At 41.3% G+C, this 27,304-nt stretch overlaps 1 protein-coding gene across 1 annotated transcript in view; it reads left to right on the forward strand.

The window, feature by feature from the left end:
• LOC129468951 (selection and upkeep of intraepithelial T-cells protein 1-like) overlaps positions 1-27,304 on the forward strand; it is a 79,677-nt gene that overhangs the window by 48,636 nt on the left and 3,737 nt on the right.

A 27,304-nucleotide genomic window follows, 5' to 3' on the forward strand; every position in this document is an offset into this window, starting at 1 on the left:
TCAACATACCAATATTATTGCCTTTGGACAGATATGTAGTCAGAAGTGCAATTCCTGGATCATAAGGCAATTGTATTGTTAATTTCTTGAGGAACCTCCATACTGTTCCATAATGGTTGTACCAAGGTACATTCCCACCAACAGCATACAAGCATTTTCTCTACTCTACATCCTCTCCAACATTTATTTCTATGATAGCCATTAGAACATGTGTAAGATAATATGTTATTGTGGCTTTGATTTGCATTTCCCTGATGATTAGTGGTGCTGAGAACTTTTTCATATGCTTCTTAGCCAATTGCATATCTTCTTTCGAAAAATATATATTCAGGCTCTTTACTCATTTTTTAATTGAGTTTTTTGGCATTCTGCTCTTGAGTTGAATGAGTTCCTTATATATTTTGAATATGAATCCCTTATTAGAAATATGACTTGCAAATATTTTCTTCCATTCCATACATTGACTTTTCACTTGATTATTTCCTTTGCTGTGCAGAAGCTTCTTAATTTGATGTAGCCTTACTTATCTTTGCTTTCGTGGACTTTGTGTTTGGTGTCATATCTAAAAAATCATTGCCCGGACCAATGTCAAAAGGCTTTTTGCCTATGTTATCTTCTAGGAGTATTATGGTTTCAGTTCTTACATTTAAGTCTTTAATCCATTTTTAGTTCATCTTTGTACATGATGAGAGATAAACATCCAATTTACTTTTGCTACATGCAGGAATAGTTTTTCCAACATCATTTTTTGAAGAGTCCCTCCATTTTCCATTGTTTTTATTGGCATCATTATCAAACATCAGTTGACAGTAAATGTGTAAATTTACTTCTGGGGTCTCTATTCTGTTCCACTGGTCTATATGTTCTGTTTTTATGGTTGTACCATACTGTTTTAATTATTATACCTTTGTAATATATTTTGAAATCAGGGAGTGTGATGTCAGCTTTTATCTTGCTAAATATTGCTTTGGCTACTCAGATCTTCTTTAATTTTTTCACATCAATGCTTTATACTTTTTAATGTATAAGTATTTTACCTCCTGAGTTACATTTATTCCTAAGTATCTTATTCCTTTTGATGCTATTTCAAATGGGCTTTTATTTCATAATTTATGTGTCAATTTTTGTCAGTGTATAGAAGCACAAGTGTGTTTTGTATGTCAAATCTGAATCCAGCAGCTTTACTAAATTTATTAATTCTAAATGTTTTTTACTAGTCATTAGAGTTTTTACATATATGATTATGTCAGCTACAAACAGATAATTTTACTTCATTCTTTCCAATTTAGGTGTCTTTCATTTCTTTTTCTTGCCTAATAGCTCTGGCTGGGACCTTTATTATTATGTTGAAAAAAAGTCTGTCGTGTGGATATACTGTGTAATGCTAAGGTTCAGAATATGAATTATCCTGTTACCCAGGTAGTGAGCAAAGTATTCAATAATTTTTCAACCCTTGCCTTCCTCCCTCCCTCTCCACTTCAGTAATCCTCAGTGTCTTTTGTTGCCATCCTTATGTCCATGAGTGCCCAATGTTTAGCTCCCCCTTATAAGTGAGAACATGTCATATTTGGTTTCCTGTTCCTACATTAATTCGCTTAGAACACTGGCCTCCAGCTGCATCTATGTTGTCGCAAAGGACGTGATTTCATTCTTTTTTATGACTGTGTAGTATTTCATGGTGTATATGTACCACATAACCTTTATCTAGTCTACCACTGATGGGCACCTAGGTTGATTCCATGTCTTTGCTATTGTGAATAATGCTGAGATAAATATATGCATGCATATGTCTTTATTATGGAATGATTTATATTCCTTTGGGTATATACCCAGTAATGAGATTGCTGGGTTGAATCGTAGCTCCATTTGAAGTTCTTTGACAAATCTCCAAACTGCTTTCCACAGTGGCTGAATTAATTTACATTCCCATCAGTAGTGTATAATCACTCCCTTTTCTCTGCAACCTCATCAGCATCTGTTATTTTTACTTTTTTTTCTAACACTGCTTCAACATGATGTAGCTTACTTTAGCCTTCTGAACTTGTGTGTCTGTAACTTCCCTCTTTCTGAGAGAAACTGGCTTCCAACACCTGCTATCCATTTACTTATTGGTTTTGGGTTTTTGTGTTTGAGATGGAGTCTTGCTCTGTCACCCAGGCTGGAGTGCAGTGGTGTGATCTTGGCTCACTGCAACCTCCGCCTCCCAGTTCTAGTGATTCTCCTGCCTCAGTCTCTTGAGTAGCTGGGACTACAGGTGCCCACCACCATGCCCAGTTAATTATTGTATTTTTAGTAGAGAGGGGTTTCACTATGTTGGCCAGGCTGGTCTCGAACTCCTCACCTCAAGTGACACACCCAGCTTGGCCTCCCAAAGTGTTGGGATTACAGGCATGAGCCACCACATCCGGCCCATTTTTTAACTTTTTAATAATCACCATTCTGACTGGTGGGAGATGGTATCTCATTGTGGTTTTGATTTTCATTTCTCTAATGATTAGTGATGTTGAACATTTTTTCATATGTTTGTTGGCTGTGTGTATATCTTCTTTTGATAAGTACCTGTCCATCTACTTTGCCCATTTTTTAGTGGGGTTGTTTGGTTTTTGCTTATTGATTTGTTTAAGTTCCTTATAGATTCTGGATATTAGACCTTTATTGGATACATGGCTTGCAAACATTTTCTCCCATTCTGTAGTTTTCTGTTTACTCTGTTGATAGTTTCTTTTGCTGTGTAGCAGTTATTTAGTTGAATTAGGTCTCACTTGTGTGTTTTTGTTTGTGTTGCACTTGCTTTTGGAGACTTTATCAAAATAGTCTGATCTTCAACAATGTTGACAAAAACAAACAATGGGAAAAGGATTCCCTATTCATTAAATGGTGCTGGGATAACCAGATAGTCACATGCAGAAGATTGAAAATTGACCCTTCTCTTTCACCACATATGAAAATCAACTGAAGGTGGATTAAAGACTTAAATATAAGACCTAAAACTGTAAAAACTCTAGAAGAAAACTTATGAAGTACCATTTGGCAAAGATCTCATGACAAATTCTTCAAAAGCAGTTGGAACAAAAATAAAAATAGGCAAGCAATGTTTTTCTTCAATAAGCCATTTTTCTAACTGAAATGTAAAGAATGTGTTTGTAGTGAGTGAGTGGAGAGCTTTAAGGAACATGTGCTCTTCTTAAACTACTGTGTTATAGGACATTGCCATGGTAATGAGTGGCCAAAGGGAGTTCAGATGAAGGGTTTTGGAATGAGGGTCAAACAATCTTGAAACTGGGGTGTTGGATTGCTTTTCCTTTGGTCACTAAAGCCTCGTATGATTATATGAGAACCTATACTGAATAGAAACATAATAATTGCTGACTCTTATGTATTGAGTGCCTGCTAATGGTCTCATATTACTAAATATTTTATACACATTGGCTCTGATTCTGACAATTACCCTTCAAGATAGATATCACTGTCCCAGATGTATAGGCTAAAGCCAGACATTATCTGGAAAGAATTAGTGGAAGGGATAGGAAAGTTGGTTGCTTTTGTTAAATCAAGAAGCATATAAGTAGTGTGTACTGTTTTGGTTGGATAGCCTCAGTAACAAAGAAAGATGGATTTTTACCTAATAAGAAAATAACATGTCTTCTGAGGAAATATAAGGGAGCTTCAAAATGCTGACACTGCCCCCTGGCTCTTTGGTCTAGGGTGGGAGAGGAAAAGCAGTAACAAGTAGTGATACATACAAGGTAGGTGGTTTCCATGGGGCAGAGTCAAGTTTTCTTTAAGGGAATGTGTTAGTAAAGGTTCTCTGAAGAAAAAAAACCAATAAGATATGTATATGGAGAGAGAGACTTGTTTGAAAAGACTGCCTCACATGATTGCGGAGTCTGGCAAATCTGAAAACTGCAGGGCAGGCCAGCTATTTGGAAACCCAGGGAAGAGTTGCTGATGTAGCCTTGAGTCCAAAGGGGATCTGGACACAGAATTTCTTCTTCCTCAGAAGACTTCAGTTTTTTTTTCTGAAGGCCCTCAACTCACTGCATGAGGCTTACTCAGATTGTTGAAGGTAATCTGCTTTAGTCAAAGTCTACGAATTTAAATGTTAATCACATCTAAAAAATGTCTTCACAACAACATCTAAACTGCTATTTGATCAACAACTGGATACCATAGCCTAGCCTAACTGGAAAATAAAATTAACTATCACAGGAAGGAAGAAAGAAGATAATTATATAAATAAGGCAGAAATATTGGGTAGAGTAAACTGAAATAGGATGAATGTCCTGGGTCAACAGATAGAATGGGTAGAAAAAAAATAAATGAAAGACTAAAAGCATAAAAGGATCCACGAAATGAGAGACTACAGGAATTTGCATTTTGGAGTGCCCGATGATGAGAAAGATAAGAAGCATGGTAAAATGGACGTTTCTTGAAGGGAGGGCCACAACTAAGCTAGTGAAGTCCTGTACTATTGGAGGCCTGAGCAGATTAGTAGACTGAGTCTTTCTCATTATTGAAATGGAATGTTGTAGGGCACCATTCTAATTTCTTGGAGCAGTTCTTTTAGAAGCAGAAAGGGACTAATCACCTTAGCAGCAACTCATCAATATCAGTCCCTCTCTTGTGGTCAGAAAGCCCTAAGCTCTGGAAGTGGACCTGAGAAAGTAGATTTTTTTCCATATTGCTTCAGTTAAATCTACCATCTAACTCAGACTTTTCTCAATTCTCCACCCACACCTTTAATATTCCCACTATCTAGTTTGAGGTATTTATGAGATATCCAACTGTACGTGACACTCCACTTCACTATTTTACATTTTTGAGGCTCACGCAGTCCAATTGTCCCAAGTCAGAACTGGTTTATGGAGGCTGTCCTCCTGCTGGAATTTGGTCTGCTTGTTATCTTTGTATCTTTCTGGTGTCTCATGTGTGGCCACTGCTTCTGCCATGGTCTCTCCTCCTAAATTCCTGAGAATGACTCCTCAGCACTACTCCTTGCCTTGACCCAATGCAACTTGGTTCCAAATAGTCTTTCCTGTAGTGCCATAATAAAGCACACTCAAAGCCCTTTCTGAAAATATTTCTGACAATAGGTTTATCAAGGCTCATACATAACAAAACAAAAACAAATAACAATAACAAAGCCTATCTGCCCAATCTACTCTGAGGGGCTATTTTAGCTGATTCTGAGCTCCTATGTCCTGAACCCGGACAGCCTGCTAAATAAGAGTAACTGCCCAAACAATTTGTTTCATTCTACCAGATCCTAGATTCATATCTTACTGACTTCCAAAATCCCCTACTAGAAGGCTCCAAAAAAAAAAAAAAAAAGAAGAAGGGCTCCAAATTTGATATCATCATGGTCCATGTGACAACCCAGACACACCCTGAGAAAGTAGTGACATAATGGATTGAATCAGACTTCTCTAAATTATAATCTTGCATGCTATTTGCTGGCTGTGTGATTGCAGCAAGTCAGTATAAAAGATAAATATTAATTATGTGCTCAATATTGTATATTAAATGGAACTAGTCTCATGTTTGTGAAGCCAAACTACCAGACTACTCAGCAAAAGATCAATGTTGAGTCTGTTAAATGTAAACATAAATGAACAGAAATAGGACTTTCATCCTACTTGCATTCTCTGGTACAAGAGAAACTTAAGAACCTTGATTCTGCTCACTAATCAGCCAGAAAACCTTGATTACTATAGTATTTATAGCATCAAACATAATAATGTAGAATATATAAACATGGAGGGATTATACCATTTACTTTTCAAAAGATTTCTTTAAACTGCAAGTTCTTCCACTTGCAATTATATACTATGAAATATTAAATATATGTCAAAACAGCTGATTCTAAAGCAAGCTGGAGAAATTGAATTTTTATTCTTGTTTACTCCTATTTCCACTCCATTATCTCAGCTGAGTTCTTATTTCTCTGAGAGCCAGAAAAGGAAACATTTCCTGAATATTCAAGGAGAAAAGAGAGGAAATAATGAAAGACACATTTCTTCTCACCCACTGTCCAGCACATTTCCTTCTTAGTAGATGCCAATGATAGGCAGACAACCAATAAACTAGAAGAACAGAAGTTACATTTTCCTCAACAATGGGCAGGTATAATATGTGTAAAATTGTGTATTTTCTTCAGTAAGCCTTTTTTCTAGCTGAAATAGCATATAGGATGGGATTGTGAGTAATTTTAATGAGGATTGCAGAAACTTTATTTAGGTGTTGAAGTGGTGTGATGACAAAGATAAGAAGTATGAAGGACGATTTTGAACCAAGCAGTAACCCAGTCCAGAGAAAATGGGATTTCATTTAAGAGGTAGGAGCTTGGATTGGTTAAGAGCTTAGACTGAAGAGAGTACAGAGAACCTAGGAAAGAACTCAGGCCATACCTGGATTAAATTCTGGTAACTGAAGGGAAAGTAAAATGAATGATTGACATTAGCATCTACTTTTCCTTGCACCTCCATTCCATTTTTAGATATACTGCTTTATTATTTCAGTTCACATTCCTGCTGGCCCTGCCTGGAATCCCATTTAATACATCCAATATTGAGAACAGAATTAATGTTTATCTTTTATACTGACTTGCTGCAATCTTTCCTGAAAAGGATATTTGTGACTTATGCAAAATTTGAGCTGAATTTGGCTAGGTCATATGCAATAAAACTGAAAGTTGATAAGGGGAACCAATTCCTGGGTGAGGCAGCAATGTTGACACAAACAAAGTAAATTGTGCAAGCTCAGACAGGCTGAGTTTAATTTCCAAAATACATGGCAATGACCATTATGCATTATTTCTGGAAGCGGAGGACTGCATACCAGACCATCCTCCCTCTCCAGGAAGTCTACTAGGAATATGTTCATACTATTACTTAGGTCACAGTAACAGGAGGCTGAGAGCTTTGTAAGGTCACAGATAGAGGCAGAAAGAAAGTCAGGCTACAGAGTGCTCAGCAAAAGGGACCAGAATGCAAAAACCAAACCATGAACTGCAACAAAACTTGCAAAAACTTGACAAAGCTTTGTGAAAGAATAAGAATTATAGAGGAAACAAGGATAGGATCTCATACAGAAGGACATATAATTTGACCTTAGTGTGTGTCCTTGATACACAAAAACCACATGATTATCTCAATAGATGCAGAAAAGGCCTTTGACAAAATTCAACAATGCTTCATGCTAAAAACTCTCAATAAATTAGGTATTGATGGGACGTATCTCAAAATAATAAGAGCTATCTATGACAAACCCACAGCCAATATCATACTGAATGGACAAAAACTGGAAGCATTCCCTTTGAAAACTGGCACAAAACAGGGATGCCCTCTCTCACCACTCCTATTCAACATAGTGTTGGAAGTTCTGGCCAGGGCAATCAGGCAGGATAAGGAAATAAAGGGCATTTGATTAGGAGAAGAGGAAGTCAAATTGTTCCTGTTTGCAGATGACATGATTGTATATTTAGAAAACCCCATTGTCTCAGCCCAAAATGTCCTTAAGCTGATTAGCAACTTCAGCAAAGTCTCAGGATACAAAATCAATGTGCAAAAATCACAAGCATTCCTATACACCAATAACAGACCAACAGAGAGCCAAATCATGAGTGAACTCCCATTCACAATTGCTTCAAAGAGAATAAAATACCTAGGAATCCAACTTACAAGGGATGTGAAGGACCTCTTCAAGGAGAACTACAAACCACTGCTCAGTGAAATAAAAGAGGATACAAACAAATGGAAGAACATTCCATGCTCATGGGTAGGAAGAATCAATATCATGAAAATGGCCATACTGCCCAAGGTAATCTATAGATTCAATGCCATCCCCATCAAGCTACCAATGACTTTCTTCACAGAATTGGAAAAAACTTTAAAGTTCATATGGAACCAAAATAGAACCCACATTGCCAAGTCAATCCTAACCAAAAAGAACAAAGCTGGAGGCATCACGCTACCTGACTTCAAACTATACTACAAGGCTACAGTAACCAAAACAGCATGGTACTGGTACCAAAACAGAGACATAGACCAATGGAACAGAACAGAGCCCTCAGAAATAATACCACACATCTACAATTATCTGATCTTTGACAAACCTGACAAAAACAAGCAATGGGGAAAGGATTCCCTATTTAATAAATGGTGCTGGGAAAACTGGCTAGCCATATGTAGAAAGCTGAAACTGGATCCCTTCCTTACACTTAAACAAAAATTAATTCAAGATGGATTAAAGACTTAAATGTTAGACCTAAAACCATAAAAACCCTAGAAGAAAACCTAGGCAATCCCATTCAGGACATAGGCATGGGCAAGGACTTCATGTCTAAAACACCAAAAACAATGGCAACAAAAGCCAAAATTGACAAATGGGATCTAATTAAACTAAAGAGCTTCTGCACAGCAAAAGAAACTACCATCAGAGTGAACAGACAACCTACAGAATGGGAGAAAATTTTTGCAACCTACTCATCTGACAAAGGGCTAATATCCAGAATCTACAATGAACTCAAACAAATTTACAAGAAAAAAACAAACAACCCCATCAAAAAGTGGGTGAAGGATATGAACAGACACTTCTCAAAAGAAGACATTTATGCAGCCAAAAAACACATGAAAAAATGCTCATCATCACTGGCCATCAGAGAAATGCAAATCTAAACCACAATGAGATACCATCTCACACCAGTTAGAATGGTGATCATTAAAAAGTCAGGAAACAACAGGTGCTGGAGAGGATGTGGAGAAATAGGAACACTTTTACACTGTTGGTGGGACTGTAAACTAGTTCAACCATTGTGGAAGTCAGTGTGGCGATTCCTCAGGGATCTAGAACTAGAAATACCATTTGACCCAGCAATCCCATTACTGGATATATACCCAAAGGATTATAAATCATGCTGCTATAAAGACACATGCACACGTATGTTTATTGCAGCACTATTCACAATAGCAAAGACTTGGAGCCAACGCAAATGTCCAACAATGATAGACTGGATTAAGAAAATGTGAACCAAACACCGCATGTTCTCACTCATAGGTGGGAATTGAACAATGAGAACTCATGGACACAGGAAGGGGAACATCACGCTCCGGGGACTGTTGTGGGGTGGGGGGAGGGGGGAGGGACAGCATTAGGAGATACATCTAATGCTAAATGACGAGTTAATGGGTGCAGGAAATCAACATGGCACATGGATACATATGTAACCAACCTGCACATTGTGCAGATGTACCCTAAAACCCTAAAGTATAATAAAAAAAAAAAAAAGAAAAGAAAATGTGGCACATATACACCATGGAATACTATGCAGCCATAAAACATGATGAGTTCATGTCCTTTGTAGGGACATGGATGAAGCTGGAAACCATCATTCTCAGCAAACTATCGCAAGGACAAAAAACCGAATACTGTATGTTCTCACTCATAGGTGGGAATTGAACAATGAGAACACATGGACACAGGAAGGGGAACATCACACACCGGGGACTGTTGTGGGGTGGGGGGAGGGGAGAGGGATAGCATTAGGAGATATACCTAATGCTAAATGACGAGTTAATGGGTGCAGCACACCAACATGTTATATGTATACATATGTAACAAACCTGCACATTGTCATGTACCCTAAAACTTAAAGTACAATAATAAAATTTAAAAAAACTGATGAAAATTTAACACTAATTGCATAAACATACAAACAGAAAGAGAATACAAACTCTACATTTTAATTTTGTCCCCCACTCTAAATTTTGTTGTTACTATTTATATTTTATTGTACTATGTCTTGAAAAGTTCTTATGGTTCTTATTTTTTAGTCTTTCTACTTAAGATAAAAGCATTTTACATATCACAATTACTGTCTTATTATAATAGTTTGTGATTTTTCCGTGTGCTATAACCAGTGAGTTTCATACCTTCAGATAATATTTTGTTGCTCATTAATGTCCTTTTCGTTCAGATTGAAGGACTCCCTTTAGCATTTCTTGTAGAACAGACCTAGTGTTGACGAAATCCCTCAGCTTTTGTTTGTCTGGGAAAGTCTTTATTTTTCCTTCATATTTGGAGCACATTTTCACCAGATATACTATTCTAGGGTGAAAGTTTTTTTCCTTCATTACTTTAAATACGTCATGTCACTCCTCCTGGCCTGTAAGATTTTCACTGAAAAGTCTGCTTCAAGACTTATTGGAGGTCTGTTTTATGTTATTTGTATCTTTTCTCTTGCTGCTTTTAAGATTTGTTCTTTATCTTTGACCTTTGGGAGTTTGGTTATTAAATGTCTTGAGGGAGTCTTCTTTGGGTTAAATCTGCTTGGTATTCTATAACCTTTTACTTGAATACTGGTATCTTTCTTTAGATTTGGGAAGTTCTCTTATATTATTCCTTTGAATAAACTTTCTATCTTTATCCCTTTCTCTTCCTCCTCTTTAAGGCAAATAACTCTTAGATTTGCCCTATTGAGGCTATTTTGTAGATTTTGTAGGTGTGCTGCATTGGTTTTTATTCTTTTTTCTTTTGCCTCCTCTGACTGCTTATTGTCAAATAGCCTGTCTTCAAGCTCACTAATTATTTATTCTGCTTGTTCAATTCTGCTACTAAGAGACTCTGTTGCATTCTTCAGTATGTCAATTGCATTTTTCAACTCTAGAATTTCTACTTAAATCTTTTTGACAATTTCAATTTCTTTGTTAAATTTATCGGATAGAATTGTGAATTCCTTTTCTGTGTTATCTTGAATTTTTTTTTTTTCACTTTTTTCAACACAGCTATTTTCAATTATCTGTCTGAAAGGTCAGATACCTATGTTTCTCCAGGATTGGCCCTAGGTGCCTTATTTAGCTCACTTTGGTAAGGTCATATTCTCCTGGATGGTCTTGATGCTTATAGATGTTGGTCTGTGTCTGGGCACTGAGGAATTAGGCGTTCATTGTAGTCTTCATGGTCTGGGCTTATTTGTGCCTGTTATATATGGGAAGGCTTTCCAGGTATTTAAAGGGATCTGAGCCTCACACTCAATAATGCTGTGGTTCTTGCAAGCTCATAGAGGTGCCAACTTGGTGGTCTTAGGTAAGATCTGGAAAATTTTTCTGGATTATTAGGCAGAGACTCTTGTTCTTTTCCATTACTTTCTCCCAAGCAAACAGAATCTCTCTGTGTTCAACCTCCTGGAACTGGGAGTGGTAGGACAGAAGGATACATATGGCCACCACTGCTGGGACTGTGTTGGTTCAAACCTGAAGCCAGCCCAGCACTGGGTCTTCCCCATGGCCCACTGTAACCACTATCTGGCTACCACCTAAGTTTACTCAAGGACCTAGTGTTACAGTCTCACCAATGCACCACAATGTAGCAGTCTCTTGTTGTGAGGTATCACCTGGAGTTCTTTGTCTCATGACCAAGAATATTAGGGAGCATGGAGGCAAGGGTGAGGTTGGAGTGAAAGTTTAATGAGCAAAAGAAGAAAGCTCTCCACAGCAGAGAGGGGGCCTGAGTGGGTTGCCATTTTTACAGTTGAATCCAACAGCTTTTATAAGAAACTCCCCCTCACCAACAGCTTTTATAAGAAACTCCCCCTCATCTCTGTAGCTATTTGGGTCACTTCTCTTATCTGTGAAGCTGTCTGTGCAACTCCCCTCATCTGTGGAGTTGCAGGCATATCTTTAGGCAGCACAAAGTGCAGGTTCTCTTGTTTGTGCAACTGTGGATGTGTTTTGGGTAAGCCCCCACCTCCCTGTGCAAGTACCCATGGAAAAGAGGTGGAAACTTTTTCATGGGAGCCCACTAATCACACAAAGAACAAAAGGCTTCTGTGTTGGACTTTGATTTCTTATCAATGCAGCAGCTGCAGTTTGGTTTTACCCCAGGCTGCTCTATTTGTGCCTGTAACTGTGATTTTTCTTTCTGTTTAAAAGAATTTAACCAAGGACCAGCTTTAGTTGTCTGCCCAACTAATTTTTCCTTTTTCTCCCCCGCTCACTAGGGCTCTACAATCAGCAGGTGGCAAACCCACTGATGTTTCTGTCCCTCCCTTCAGGTTGGCAAGTTCCCCCAGGCCCCGGATAGGTTCAGAGATGCTGTCTGGAAGCCAGGGATTAAAGTCAATACCTTAGAAATTTACTGGTGTTCTTTATTTTTTTTTTTTTTTTTTTTTTTTTTTTTTTTTTTTTTGAGACGGAGTCTCGCTCTTTCACCCAGGCTGGAGTGCAGTGGCGCGATCTCGGCTCACTGCAAGCTCCGCCCCCCGGGGTTCACGCCATTCTCCTGCCTCAGCCTCCCTTGTAGCTGGGACTACAGGCGCCTGCCACCTCGCCCGGCTAATTTTTTGTATTTTTAGTAGAGACGGGGTTTCACCGTGTTAGCCAGGATAGTCTCGATCTCCTGACCTTGTGATCCGCCCGCCTCGGCCTCCCAAAGTGCTGGGATTACAGGCGTGAGCCACCGCGCCCGGCCCACTGGTGTTCTATTCTACTGCAGCTAAGCTGGCACTCAAACCACAAGACAAATTCCTCCCCACTCTTCCCTCCCCTTTCTACAGGCAGACATTGCCTCTCCCTGTGGCCACCACCAGCAGCAGCCCATGGGGTGTTTTACTTAAAGTTCAGGGGCTCTTCGATCAGCTTGTGATTAATGCTACCAGGCCTTGGACTCAACCTTCAGGTCAGTGAGTTTCCTCTGGCTCCAGAAAGGTCCAGAAATGCTAAGAGACTAGGCCTAGACTTGGGGACCCCAGGAGCCTATTTGTTGCTCTGTCCCAGTGTGGTCAAGCTGGTATGTGTGGCGCAAGACAGAGTAGTCTTTACTTTCCCCCACTCCCTGCTTTTCTGAAATAGTATTTCACCATAGCCACCACAGCTGGGAATGTGGTCACATCTGAAACCAGTATGTCTCAGAGCCAAAGGCCCACAGTGTACTACCTGGGTATCACTGTTGGTTATTCTTGGCCCACGAGCTCTTTGGTCAGCAAGTGATGAATACTGACAGGTCTCTGCTGTGACAGGGCAGCACAGAGTTCAATGTAAAGTCTCACATTTTCTGCACTTGCCGTCTCCCAAGAACACAGATTTCTCTGCACCATGCATCTGCTGTCAGAGAGTGGGGGAGGTGTGGTGCAAGCCCTCCCTTTGCCACCCTGGCTGGTCTCTCAGTAGGTTGCCCTCAGTCCACTGGCTCTGAGCTCAGCTCAGCTCTAGGACTTGCCTAGGAATTGCAATCCTTTGGCACAGACTGTCATTCAAGTTCACTTAGGGCCCCAGAGCACTCCAGGCTGGTGGCGAGGCTTGCTGGCACTCAAGCTCTGACCACTAGGATGGGTGATTTCCCTCTGGCTAGGGCTAGTTCAAATACTGCCTCCATGAGCGGATGTCAGCTGAGTACAGCCTGGTTCTGCTTTCCACTATAACAGGGCAGCACTGAGTTCAATGCAAAGCCTCACAATTGCTCTGCTGTCTCTCTCCCAAGCACAGATTGTCCATGCCACGCAGACACTGCCCAGGGGATAGGGGAGGAGTAGCGTTGCCAATTCAAGACTGTCTTTCCTGCCCTCTTCAATGTCTCTTTCAGTGATATGATGTTAAAATCAGGTACTGTGGTTATTCACTTGAGTTTTGGTTCTTGTGATGGTGCTTTTAATGTGTAGTTAGTTGTTATAATTTAGTGTTCCTGCAGGGAGAGGACAGATGGTGTAGGCTTCTATTCAGCCATTTCGCTCCACCCTAAGATAGTCTCTTTAACAAATGGTGTTGGGCAGCCACAGTGGTTCATGCCTGTAAGCCCAATACTTAGAGAGGCAGAGGTGGGAGAATTGCTTGAGGCCAGGAGTTTAATACCAGCCTGGACAACATAATAAGACCTCCAACTCTACAAAAAGTAAAAAAAAAAATTGGCCAGGTATGATGGCACGTGACTATAGTGCCAGCTACTTGGGAGGCTGAGGCAGAAGGATTACTTTAGTTTAGGAGTTCAAGGCTGCAGTGAGCTAGGATGGCACCACCACACTCCAGCCTGGGCAACAGAGTGAAACCTTATCCCTAAAAATAAATAAATAAATGTGGTGTTGAGAAAATTGACATGTAAAACAATGAAACTGAATCCCTATCTTACACCACACAAAAAATATCAATTCAAAATGAATTAAAGACTAAGACTTCACACCATAAAACTCTTAGAAGAAAACATCATAAAAAACCTTCATGACATTGATCTTGCCAATGATTTCTTGGATATGACACTAAAAATATAGACAACAAAAGCAAAATAAACAAGTGGGACTACATCCAACTAAAAACCTTCTGCACAGCAAAGGAAACAATCAACAGAGTGAAAAGGCAGTCTTTGGAATGGGATAAAATATTTGTAGATCATACATCTGACAGGAGTTAATATTTAAAATACATAAGAAATTCCTACAATTCAAAAGCCAATACCCAAATAATTTGATTAAAAAGTGGGCAAAGGTCTTGAATAGACATTTCTCCAAAGATATACAAATGGCCAATGGGCATATGAAAAGGTGCTCAACATCACTATAATTAATCACTATAATTGGGGAAATAAAAATCAAAACCACAATGAAATGTTGCCACACACCTGTTAGAATGGCAATTAAAAGAAAAAACAGAAAATAACAAGAGTTGGAGGGAATGTAGAGAAATTGGAATACTTGTGCACTGTTGGTGAGAATGTCAATAGTGCAGCCACTCTGGAAAACAGTATAGAGGTTCCTCAAAAAATTAAAAGACAGAACTAGCATATGTTCCAGCAGTCCCACTCCTGGTATTTTCAAAAGAATTGAAAATAGGATTTCAAAGAGACATTTGCACTCTCATATTCATTGCAGCATTAATCACAGTAGCCAAAATGTGGAAACAACCTAAATGTTCATTGACCGATGATTAGATAACGAAAATGTGGTATAGTCTTACAATGGAATGTTATTCATCCTTTAAAAAGAAGGAAATCCTGTCATATGAAACAATATGGATGAATCTTGAAGACATTATCCTAAGTGAAGTAAGCTAGTCACAGAAGAACAGATAGTGTATGATTCCATTACTATGAGGTATCAAATGTAATCAAACTCATAAAAGCAGAAGGTAGAACGATGGTTTCCACAGGGTAGCCATGTGAGGGGATAGGGAGGTGGTGTTCAGTGGATATAGCATTTCAGTTACACAAGATGAAAAAGCTCTAGAGACCTACTGTACAATATTGTGCTATAGTATACACTTAAAATTTTGTTCAGAGGATTCATTTCATATTGTTAGTTTTTACCATAATTTTAAAAATGTAAAACAATAAAACTTCTTTTTTTTTCTTTTTTTTTTTTTTGAGACGGAGTCTCGCTCCTTCACCCAGGCTGGAGTGCAGTGGCGCAATCTCGGCTCACTGCAGGCTCCACCCCCCAGGGTTCACGCCATTCTCCTGCCTCAGCCTCCCAAGTAGCTGGGACTACAGGCGCCCGCCACCTCGCCCGGCTAATTTTTTTTTTTTGTACTTTTAGTAGAGACGGGGTTTCACCGTGTTAGCCAGGATGGTCTCGATCTCCTGACCTCGTGATCCGCCCGCCTCGGCCTCCCAAAGTTCTGGGATTACAGGCGTGAGCCATCGCGCCCGGCCAAAACAATGAAACTTCTTGAAGAAAACAGGAGAAAACCTTTGTAGCTTAGGACGAGGCGAAAAACTTCTTAGCTATGAAACCAAAAGTATAATCCAAAAAAGAATATAATATATTTATAATTTGGACTTCATAAAAACTTCTCTTTAAAATACACTGTTTTAAAAATGAAAAGACAAACTACAGACTGAGAGGAAATATTTGCCAAGAATATCATTCATAAAGGACAAAATGTGTAAAGAACTCTCAAAACTCAATAATAAGAACACCTAATAAAAAATGTACAAAAGATTTAAACAGACACTTCACCAAAGCGATGCAGATATGCTCAGCATCATTAGTCTTTTAGAAATGTTGATTAAAACCACGAATGAGATACCACCAAAAGCCTATTAAAATGGCTACAATAAAAAAGACTGACTATATCAAGGTTTGACAAGAAAGTGGAAGATTCCTGGGCCACTGACGGTAATGTAAAATGGTATAGCTGCTTTGTAAAACAGTTTAGCAGTTTAGCAGTGTCTTTAAAAGTTAAGCTTATACCTACTATATGATCTAGCCCTGCTGCTCCTAGGTTTTTAGCCAAGAGAAAACAAAAGATACATTTATACAAAGATTTGCATAAACAAATATTTATGTTAGTTTTATTTATAATCGGCATAAAGCAGAAATAAGCCAAAAGTCCATCAATGAGGGAATGATTAAATAAACCATGGGATATACGTACGATGTTATACTACTCAGCAATAAAAAGAAATAAATGGTACACAAAACAACAGAGACAAATCTCAAAATAATCATGCTGGGGGAAGGAAGCCAAACACAAAAAAGTTCATATTGTATGATTCCATTTATATAAAGCATTGGAAAATTCTCAGCCATCATTTCTTCACATATTGCCTCTCCACCATCCCCTGATTCTTCTCCTTCTGTGATTATTATTATACTTACTTTAGCCCCTTTGACACCGACCCTTATGTCTTTTACATTTCTCTGTGTGTTCTGCATTCTTTCTCTGTGCTTCAGTTTGGACACTTTTTATTTACCTTTCTGTTGTTTTGCTGTGCTCAATTGACTTAATTTCAGATTTTGTTTTCAGTTTTTAAGTCCCACTCAACTTTTTTTTTTTTTTTTTTTTGAGACAGAGTCTCGCTCTGTCGCCCAGGCTGGAGTGCAGTGGCGCAATCTCGGCTCACTGCAAGCTCCGCCTCCCGGGTTCACGCCATTCTCCTGCCTCAGCCTCTCCGAGTAGCTGGGACTACAGGCGCCCGCCACCACGCCCGGCTAATTTTTTGTATTTTTAGTAGAGACGGGGTTTCACCGTGGTCTCGATCTCCTGACCTCGTGATCCGCCCGCCTCGGCCTCCCAAAGTGCTGGGATTACAGACGTGAGCCACCACGCCCGGCTCAATTTTTTTATAAATTCCAATTACCTATTAAACTTTCCATCTATTCATCTGTGTTAGCTTGGGCTGCCATAACAAAACCATAGACTACATGGCTTCAACAACAGAAATTTATTTCATTGCAGTTCTGAGGAGGCTGGAAGTCTAAGATCAGGGTGCCAGCGTGGTCTGGTTCTGGTGGGGACTCTCTTCCTGCTTGCAGATGGCTACCTGCTCACTGTCTGAAGGAGACTTTATTTTATCTTCTCAATTTCCTATTAAGTTTTTTATAATCCAAGTTTTAATTTCCAGTAATTTGTTGTAATTCCTTAATCTTTATTACTGTGTTGCCTTTTTGATGTTATTGGCAGAGAAGGTGGGTATTTGGGGTTTGTTTCTGTTTGATTTTGAACTCCTGTTCTCTAAAGGTATCTTTATTTTTTTCAGTTTTTTTAATATTGAATTTCTTTCCTTAACATTGCACACTTTTCTCGAGTATCTTGGAATCATTTTTACCAATATATATTTAAGACTGAAGAAGCCGGGCATGGTGGCTCACGCTTGTAATCCCAGCACTTTGGGAGGCCGAGGCGGGCGGATCACGAGGTCAGGAGATCGAGACCACGGCGAAACCCCGTCTCTACTAAAAATACAAAAAATTAGCCGGGCGTGGTGGCGGGCGCCTGTAGTCCCAGCTACTCAGAGAGGCTGAGGCAGGAGAATGGCGTGAACCCGGGAGGCAGAGCTTGCAGTGAGCCGAGATTGTGTCACTGCACTCCAGCCTGGGCGACAGAGCGAGACTCAGTCTCAAAAAAAAAAAAAAAAAAAAAAAAAAAAAAAAAAAAAAAAAAAGTGAAGAAAAAGAAAGATGAAGTCAGAGTGAGACTTACAGACCATCAAACTTTATCAGCTACCAGGAAACCAGTCATTTTTCTAAAGCACCTCTCCCTCAAAAAAGTGCCAGATTATGGAAAGGTTTACACAGGTAGGCAGTAGCTACACCTGCTCTCCTAGATGGCTTCTTTAATATTATTTAAAAGGAACTTCTATCTTATTTTATTTTGTTTGTCTGATGTAATCAAAGTTATGGCCTGTTTGGTTTGCTTTTGCCAAGGTATAAATACTGCCTAAAGGCCATTCTGCACATGGGGATAGGATGCAAGTTGACTTACATGTACAAAGCTTCAACTCGTCCTCCTGTCTGGGCCCCCATTTTAAATTCTCATTCTTTGTTATGTGTACAGTGTCAAGCCTTTCTAGGATATTACAGGGGAGTTGACTGCCTTTAACTGTAGTTTCCTTGGAATTGCAGATATCAATAGAGAGCTGGTTCCTTCTCTTTGTTCAGGTTTCAGCTCCAACATCACCCCAGAAAAGTCTACCATGACTTCTCTATCTAAATAAACCTCATCTCAATCACTCTCTATTATGGTTTTCTATCTTGTCATCCTCATAGCATTTATCATCATCTGAAATGATTTTGTTATTGGATTTTTACTTCTGCTACTAACATGCAAGCTCATGGGAAGAAGTTTTGTTTGTCTCATCCATAGCTACTTCCTCAATGCCTTTACCAATACCTGAAACACGAGAGGTGCTCATATATTTGTTAAATAAAGACATAGTCATAAGATACTGGGCAAGGTCAGAAGAAGGAGAGATGCTTCTGCTCCATCTCAAAATTCAACTAGCCCAGGCTCAGCCCCATTCCCAGAACTTCTCATTCCAAACTCAAATTCATTCTCCCCTATCCAAGCTTAGAAAACCTGGGATAATATCATTTCTCTTTTACCAACCCTTGCCTCGCCTCCAATTCCTATGTTCCTAGTTTATTGATTGTTACATCTGTCTGGTAATTTCAAATTCACAGTTTCTCATGACTTCCCTAAATACAATGCTTATGACTGTGCCTTACCTCCATCCTGTCTACCTAGATGTGTCTCAGAATAATAGAATAGTTAAGAGCAAACAAAAAGTAATAAATAAGGAATTGAAGAAAACAAATTTCCTCCACCTCTCTGTCACTTGAGACAAAACTGGTTCTTTTCCCCAGGGCAGGGCTGTGTCAGAATCTTGTGCCTTCATAGACTCAAAGTCCAAAGCCTGACCCTCTGTGCAAGGACCCAAAGAGAATGAAAGTTGCTCTTGCATCAGAAGGACTGTCTCAAGGGCACCTGCGCTGTCTGCCTCAAATATGTATAATACAGGATGCTAGACTGGTCGTTCAGCCTCAAATTCATTTTATCCTCAGAGAAGGTACACATGCATGAATTAATAATCAATAAAATAAACATGTGTCTGTCCTCTGGCGTTTCATTCACCGTAAATGGACACCATGACCTAGAGAAATACAACAAAAAGAAACTAGGAAAACGTTGGGCAGAACCAGCTGTGTTTCTTTGGAAGCTAAGCAGTAAAAGCTGTAAAAGTACATGAGTGCCATCTAGAGGCAAAACTAGCACCGCGGTGTCGTTACAGGCTGTTCATACTAAGGAGAAAAGAGAAATTTGCTCCTGGAAACCCCTAAGTGATGGGAAAACTTGTCATGACAACCTGATGGATCCTGCCCTATCATCAACGACTGGCAATAAGCAAGTTTTTCATATCCAGAGTCAAAATTTGCCTCTGCCTTTCCTGACTGCTGCAGACCACAGTAACCTCCCCTCCTCTGACAGATCCTAGGGTATTTTCTTTAATATTTAATCAGTCCCAAGTCAGAACATGTTCTCTCTTCAACAAATATCTTTCTTGATATATTCTTTGCATCAGACTCTGAGCCCAGCAATGGGACTGTCTGCTGGTTTACAAGTCACTTCCTGAGCCGGAGGGACATTGTCCACCCCCTCCTTCCCTGTGACAGGAGTTCCCTGGATAACATCTCTGAAATGCACTTCCTAACCTTTTTAGAACTGGATCCTTTGGAAAAGCACATCCCACCTGCTCTAGGACAGGTAAAAATTTGTAGGCATATAACTTCCTGCAGTGAAAATCATGGGTTTGGAAGTCGGTGAGATGTACTATTGAATCCTACCTCTGTGATTTGTGAAATGTGTGAACTACTGAAACTTGGGCAAAGGACTTAACATCTCTGAGACTTGATTTCCTAGTTGTTAAATGGAATAATAATACCTACCTATGGTCTTATGGTAAGGATTAGCAATAGCACTTTTTTTTTTTTTTTTTTTTTTTGAGACAGTTTTGCTGTTGTTGTCCAGGCTGGAGTTCAATGGCACGATCTTGGCTCACTGCAACCTCCACCTTCCAGGTTTGAGTGATTCACGCACCTCAGCCTCCTAACTGGGATTACAGGTATGTGCCACCACGCCCGGTTAATTTTGTATTTTTAGTAGAGATGGGGTTTCACCGTGTTGATCAGGCTGCTCTTGGACTCCTGACCTCAAGTGATCCACCCTCCTTGGCCTCCCAAAGTGTTGGGATTACAGGTGTGAGCCACTGCACCCAGCCCAGTATTTATTATTTATATACAACTTGGCACAACCTGGAACAAAGAAAAAGTGGTAAGAAAATATAAACTTTCACTATCGTTATGATAATAAAAATTCTATGAGATTAAGTCACCTACTTTGCAAAGTTGTTGTTAAGATTAAATTATGTACACATGTATGATAGACTGCCAGGCAAAACAGAACTTAGAATTTTTTTCATCAAGAGAACCTGCCAGTGGGTTTGGCAGGATATGACGTCTCACGCCTATAATCCCAACACTTTGGGAGGCTAAGGCAGGCAGATCACGTAAGGTCAAGAGTTCGAGACCAGCCTGGCCAACATGGCAAAACCCCATCTCTACTAAAAATATGAAAATTAGCCAGGCGTAGTGGCACACACCTGTAGTACCAGCTACTTGGGATGCTGAGGCAGGAGGATCACTTGAACCCAGGAGGCAGAGGTTACAGTGAGCCAAGATCGCGCCACTATACTCCAGTGTGGGTGACAGAGCGAGACTCCATCTCAAAAAAAAAAAAGGGAGAACCCGCCAGTGGCTTCTATCTGACAATATTGTAAGTTTTATCACCTTGAAATAGATGTTTTATTTTTCTCTGAACACTTCAGTTGCATCTCTGAGTTATTGCAAACAAAAGACCACAAGGTACACACTAAGATATTAATATGGTTTGGCTCTGTGTCCCCACCCAGATCTCGTCTCAAATTGTAATCCCCATGTGTTGAGGGAGAGACCCGGTGGGAGGTGATTGGATTATGAAGGCAGTTTCACCCATGCTGTTCTCGTGATAAGTGAGTCAGTTCTCACGAGAACTGATGGTTTTAAAGTGTGGCACTTCCTGGCTCTCTCGCTGTCTCCTGCCACCTTGCAAAGAAGGTCCTTGCTTCCCCTTTGCCTTCTGTCATGATTCTAAGTTTCCTGAGGCTTCCCCAACCATGTGGAACTGTGAGTCAACTAAACCTCTTTTGTTTATGAATTACCCAGTCTCAGGTAGTATCGTCATAGCAGTGTGGAAACAGACTAATACAGTTGTGGAACAGCTGTAACAGGATTCTTTAAGGCTCACAAAGATTATTCTTTGCAAAATGTCTCAAGATTTGGCTACTTGGGAGAGGGAGCTAAATTTGCACAGGGGTGGCCAGGCATGGTGGCTCATGCCTGTAATCCCAACACTTTGGAAGGCCGAGGCAGGCAGATCACTTAGGTCAGGAGTTCAAGACCAGCCTGGCCAACATGGTAGAACGCTGTCTCTACTAAAAATACAAACACTAGCCAGATGTGGTAGCAGGCACCAGTAATCCCAGCTACTCAGGAGGTTGAGACAGGAGAATCGCTTGAACCTGGAAGGTGGAGGTTGGAGTGAGCCAAGATTGTGCCACTGCATTGCAGCCTGGGCAACAGAGCAAGACCCTCTCTCAAAAATAAATAAATAAATAGAGAATAAATTTGCACAGAGTCAAGCCAATCTCTTCCCCCTAACACTCGAGATTAGATTCTCTCTGATAGATTGAGTACATTTGGAAACCTCACCAAATGCTTTACACTACACGACGTTCTTGAAAAAGTCAAGGAAGATGGACATGATTGGCAGATAGGCCTTAAGCAATTAAATGAAAAGCAAAAGTGATATAACCTATTTTTATGCCTTGGGCTGATAAAGAAAATCAGTCCAACTATTCATGTGCAGCATCACATCTGGTATGTGGTAGCACTCAATCAATGGTGGTTCTTATTACTGATATTGTTCCAAGTGGTTTCTTGCTAATCCAACCCAGAGCTCGTGTCATCTGGCAACAGTCTCATCTGGGCCCAGTTAGCAACTTCTCTATGAGCTAGCCGTGTTAACAACCTTTCTAGCTCACACAGTGGTAGGCCAGAGCCTCTTAGGATGGAGGGAGAGATGGCAGGGAAGCGTGGCCAGCCAAGGCTGCCAGCACAGACACAACTCAGAATTCTAAAATATGTTCCCCAGCAAGGAGAGATCTGAGAAATGCCTCAGTGTAATGCTGCCCTTTGGACTTGTCTAACAGGAGCAACTTGCTGTAAGTGATGTATCTAAAGTGTAGCTACCCATGCTGTAGATTCTTTTTCCTTTTTCTTTTCCCCCATCAGTGTTAACCTTCTTGCACAGAATGGAGGAGAACAAACAGAGAAGGGAATGAAGTAATAGTTCTTAGGGATGTGACAAAGTCCAGAGGCCTCAACTCATCTCTTGAGTGTGTTACACTTTCTCTCCCAGTGGATTTTCCATGTTTGCTACATGAATAATGCACTGTTAAGCACTGAAGCAATACAATGGTATCCTTAACAAAACAGCAATTTGGAAGTTAAACTGTCATTACTAGTTTGTATCTCAATAGTGCATCTTTCTTTATAACGCACGCTTAATTACATTAGAGGCATGGGGAATAAATCATATTCCCCTTGCCTATGGTGGGGATCACCTTATGGATGCAAACATCAAGATCTATCTTTAGATTTATTGGTGACAAATATCAGCCCATTGTCCTAATGGTGAAATAACATAGTCTACTAGTACAGGATACAAATTTAATTTAGTGAAATTTCTTTAAGAAAAAAAAAAAAAGCTCTGAGTCACAAGCAGTATGAGCTGGAAGCATTCAGAAAAATAACCCACACCTGGTTCTTAGCCTCAGAGGCACTCCGGAATCACCTGGGGAGCTTTCAAAAAATGCATTGCACAGGCCCCACCTCAGACCTATTAAGTCAAAATCTGTAATGATACGGCCCAGTTATCATGTTTGAAAACCTCCCAGGTGATTAATAAGTGCAGCCTGGAATGAACACCACCCATATACATCAACCCCATGCCCCACAGGGGAGACAGCTGGTGCAGGATTCCCAGGGATGGCTGGAGAGCTGGGTCCAGAGCCTGGTGTTTTGCCCCAGCTGGCACCCTTCCTGATTGGATGCTGTGCCTTAACATCTCCTTGCCTTGGTTCCTTTTTCCCTCAATAGCCCACCCCTGCCTCCAGGTTTCTACTTCATTCAATAATTCATTAGCCTTGTGCGGAGTACCTACTGTGTGCCAGATAACCCCATTCCTGGAATATCCCCCTATGTCTTAGCTCTGCCAAATCTTTTCCATTGCGGTGATCTTTTTAGCACTCCTAATAGGCAAGCCTTCCTGCAAGCAACAGCTTCTGACTGCTCTAACCACAGGAGGGAGCCAAACACCCCACTCTTTTTTCTATAAATCCACAGATTGGACAAATCAAGCAGAGGGCAAGTGGATCGCAGGAGGCAGGGCCTGCAGGGAGTGGGCGAGTGCTGTAAGAAATGACCTCTGAGTAACCTTTCAGGCTTGAGCCACCGTGCTGCCCACTTGAAGAAGGCCATGGGGTACCCCAAATACAACAGGCTTGACAGACAGGCACACCTAGGACTTCACTGGCTGAGAGTTCGCCTGGACCATCACTTGTAAAGCAACCACAGAAGGCTGTACCAAGATCCAATGGGGCCAAGTATATAAGCGCTGGAACAGAGCAAGTGCCCAATCAACAGGAGTTCCGTCTTCTGAGAGCTCCTCCCCTTCCTTTTCTCCCTGCTTTCTTCCATTCTCGTCCTATTCCATCCCAGCCTATAAATGTTAAGTTGTAGCCTTTACATGTCCCAAGGATATGATGAACACTGCCTCAAATGGCCTTGTCTGTCACCAATCCTTCACCAGATCATCCCTCAGTCAGAGGATCTGAGGCAGGAGCCTGCGGTGACCTGCAGGGTCCTTGCTGTGCCCTCCCCAGCCCTCTATGGCCACCTGGTCCCATTGGTCAGTAGTCGTTGGGCCTCTGTTGACTGAAACTCACTGCCACATAAGGCAACCACTGTCAGGCTGTGCCTGTTGTAAATGAAAACTTGACACTCCCCCAGCACTTCTGCCTTTGGCCCTTCAGAGATTTGGAGCCAGAGAGATGCCCCTGAGTCTTCTCTCCTTCAGACTTTAACCAATAAATCTCTGCCCACCTTGGTGAGATCTCCAATTTTTTCTGGTCCTCACTCCTGAAGATACCTGGTTTGGTGTGGTGACCCCGGTGAGGGCAAGGGGAATCTCTAAGGGTTTGTGCTATGCTATGAACAATAATACACTTGTCAACACCAGCCAAGATCACATTAACCTGGGAGCAGCAGGTCAGCCTCCTCTTTCCTGTCCACCTCTGGTTCCCAGATTGGTTTTTTATGAACAAACAAAAGACTGAGCTCCCTACGATGAGGTATTCATAGTTGGGCGTTTGGGCCTAAAGGCAGACTGGTTCCACCAGACGCCTGCTCACTGTCGGCGGTTCCCTCTGCCTCTTCTCTGTGGCTGTCCCCAACATGCAGATTGTATCTATCTGTCAGCCCATGCACACAAGGCTCAGCTCTCTCAATCACAAAAGAAAAAAAAAACACTCCTTGAGACTCCAACTCCTAGATTCTTTTCCTAGGAAATGCAAACCCATTCTCAAATGAAAAGTCACGTTCCCACTGTCAGCCAGGCACCACCAGAGTTGGTCTTGACCAGTGGGTAGATTGACTGATTCCTCTCAGGGCTGTGAATGAGGATACACCTTCCATGCTGACCCATCTGTTGCTCCCTTTCTTTCTCCCTCCCTCTCAATACACACACACACACAGACACACACCCAGGGACACACATACAGAGACACACAAATACACACACACAGACACACAGAGATACAGGTATACAGAGACACGCAGAGGTAGACACACCCAGAAACAAAGTGACACATACATACATAGACACAGATACACACATATAGACACACACAGAGACACATACAGAAACATACATCAAAGACACATACAGGCACAGAGAACGCACACAGAGATACACACACAAACACACAGAGACCCACAGACACTCACACAGACATACACATAGACACAGAAGCACAGACACAGAGACACACACAGACACAGAGATACATGCAGACACACAGACACACACACAGATGGCCTTAGCATCCAGCTTCAGGGCAATGCCCTCAGGCATGGGCACTGTCCCCATTTCATCCCTGTATCCCCAGCAAAGTGCCTGCACACAGTATGTGAACAATAAATGTTTGCTGAACTCAACAAAGCCACAGGGGAGACAGTCCAGGCTGCTTAGAGCAGCTGCTTAGAGCAGCAATGAGAAAAATGAGTCCTGTCCAAATTTTCTTCTGATTAAATCCTGCATATAAAGTTCTAACTGGAAGATTTTACATTGTAAAAACATTTCTGAGACCCTCCCCACTTCCTTTCCCACAAAGCCCAGACTCCATCATGAGCCCCAGTGACGTGGCCCCTATTTTCTTGGCTGCAGCCTCTTGGGGAGAGTACAGTATGAGGCAATTCTCCGGGAGGTTCCCAGATCATCTTTGGCCTACTTATGTGCCCCCAAGAAACCTGGGATCCTGGGAAACCCCATTATCAGACAGTGCCTGCTCACCAAGGGTCCTCCTGCCCAACAGCTTCCTGAGCCATATTGAAACCCAGCTTTGCCTGACTCCAGAGCCTGTGCTTAAAACCACTGTGGCCCACAGCCTCCGCACGCACCATCAGCAATGAGAATCCCCAGATAAGATAAAACAGCGTTTCCAGCCAGGACAGCAAGGCCCACGGCTGCAGCAGGAAGAGTCACAGGAGGAACTGGGCCCGGTTTCATGAGGAGGCAATTATGGTTGTCAGAGGCACCTCAGAGGCTGGATGATACATGTGAGAACATTCCTTCATTCATTCCTAGAAATGAGACATTACAGAATATGGCTGAAGCAAAGGGTCTAGCATCAGACAGAGCTGGGTTTAAATCTTGGCTCTGCCACTCAAATGCCAGGTAACCTTGGTCAAGCCATCGGAACTGCCTCACTCTCGCTCAACTGTAAATTTGAGAATGATCGTATCCCTATTTTAAAGGTTGTTGTGAAGATTAAATGAGATAATGTGTATAACATAGTTATTAGACCTTCACAAAAGTCTTACAAGGTAGATATTTTATTCCCATTTTACATTTGAGAAAACTGAGGCACTAGGAAGGAAAAAAATATTTCCAAGTTTGCCCGGGCCCAGTGGCTCAGACCTCTAATCCCAACACTTTGGAAGCCCGAGAGGGGCAGTTCAGTTGAGGTCAGGAGTTTGAGACCAGCCTGACCAACGTTACAAAACCCCATCTTTACTAAAAATACAAAAATTAGCTAGGCAGGGTGGTGGGCACCTATAATCCCGCTACTTGGGAGGCTGAGGCAGGAGAATCACTTGAATCTGGGAGGTAGGGACTGCAGTGAGCCGAGATCACACCACTGTTCTCTAGGCTGGGCAACAGTGCAAGACTCCATCTCAAAAAAAAAAAAAAAAAAAAGGTTTCCAAGTTTGCACAACTTGTCACTGGCAGAGGCAGAGGTGGGACATAGAATACAATTCTGCCTGATTCTTCAGCCTCTGCTGATAGCCCATCTCACTTTCTCTGTCCATCTCAGGATGTGTGGAGTCCCCTGCCATCTGAGTGACCACTCTTGCAGGACGAGGCATCACCATGGCCTGGAAAAACCAGCCTCAGTGCCCTCAGTATTTTTTGGTTGCTCCTTCCCTGGAGTCCTTCACGGCACCAGAAACTGACTCTTCCTGGCTCTAGTTCTCTCCTAGATCGGAGAGGACAAAAGCCCCACATCCTCCCAGCAACCTGTGCATCAATAAAGACTGCCTTGCTCCCTGTCTCCAGTGGGCAGTAGGTGCCTCCCAGCCTGAAGCCCTCTTCTGCTTCAAGAAAGGACCTATGCAGTTCTCTTTTGCTTCTGAACCCACTGTCACAAGCCTATGGACAGGGAGTGA

The sequence above is a fragment of the Symphalangus syndactylus genome, chromosome 12 (assembly GCF_028878055.3).
Source record: "Symphalangus syndactylus isolate Jambi chromosome 12, NHGRI_mSymSyn1-v2.1_pri, whole genome shotgun sequence".
Taxonomy (NCBI): Eukaryota; Metazoa; Chordata; class Mammalia; order Primates; family Hylobatidae; genus Symphalangus; species Symphalangus syndactylus.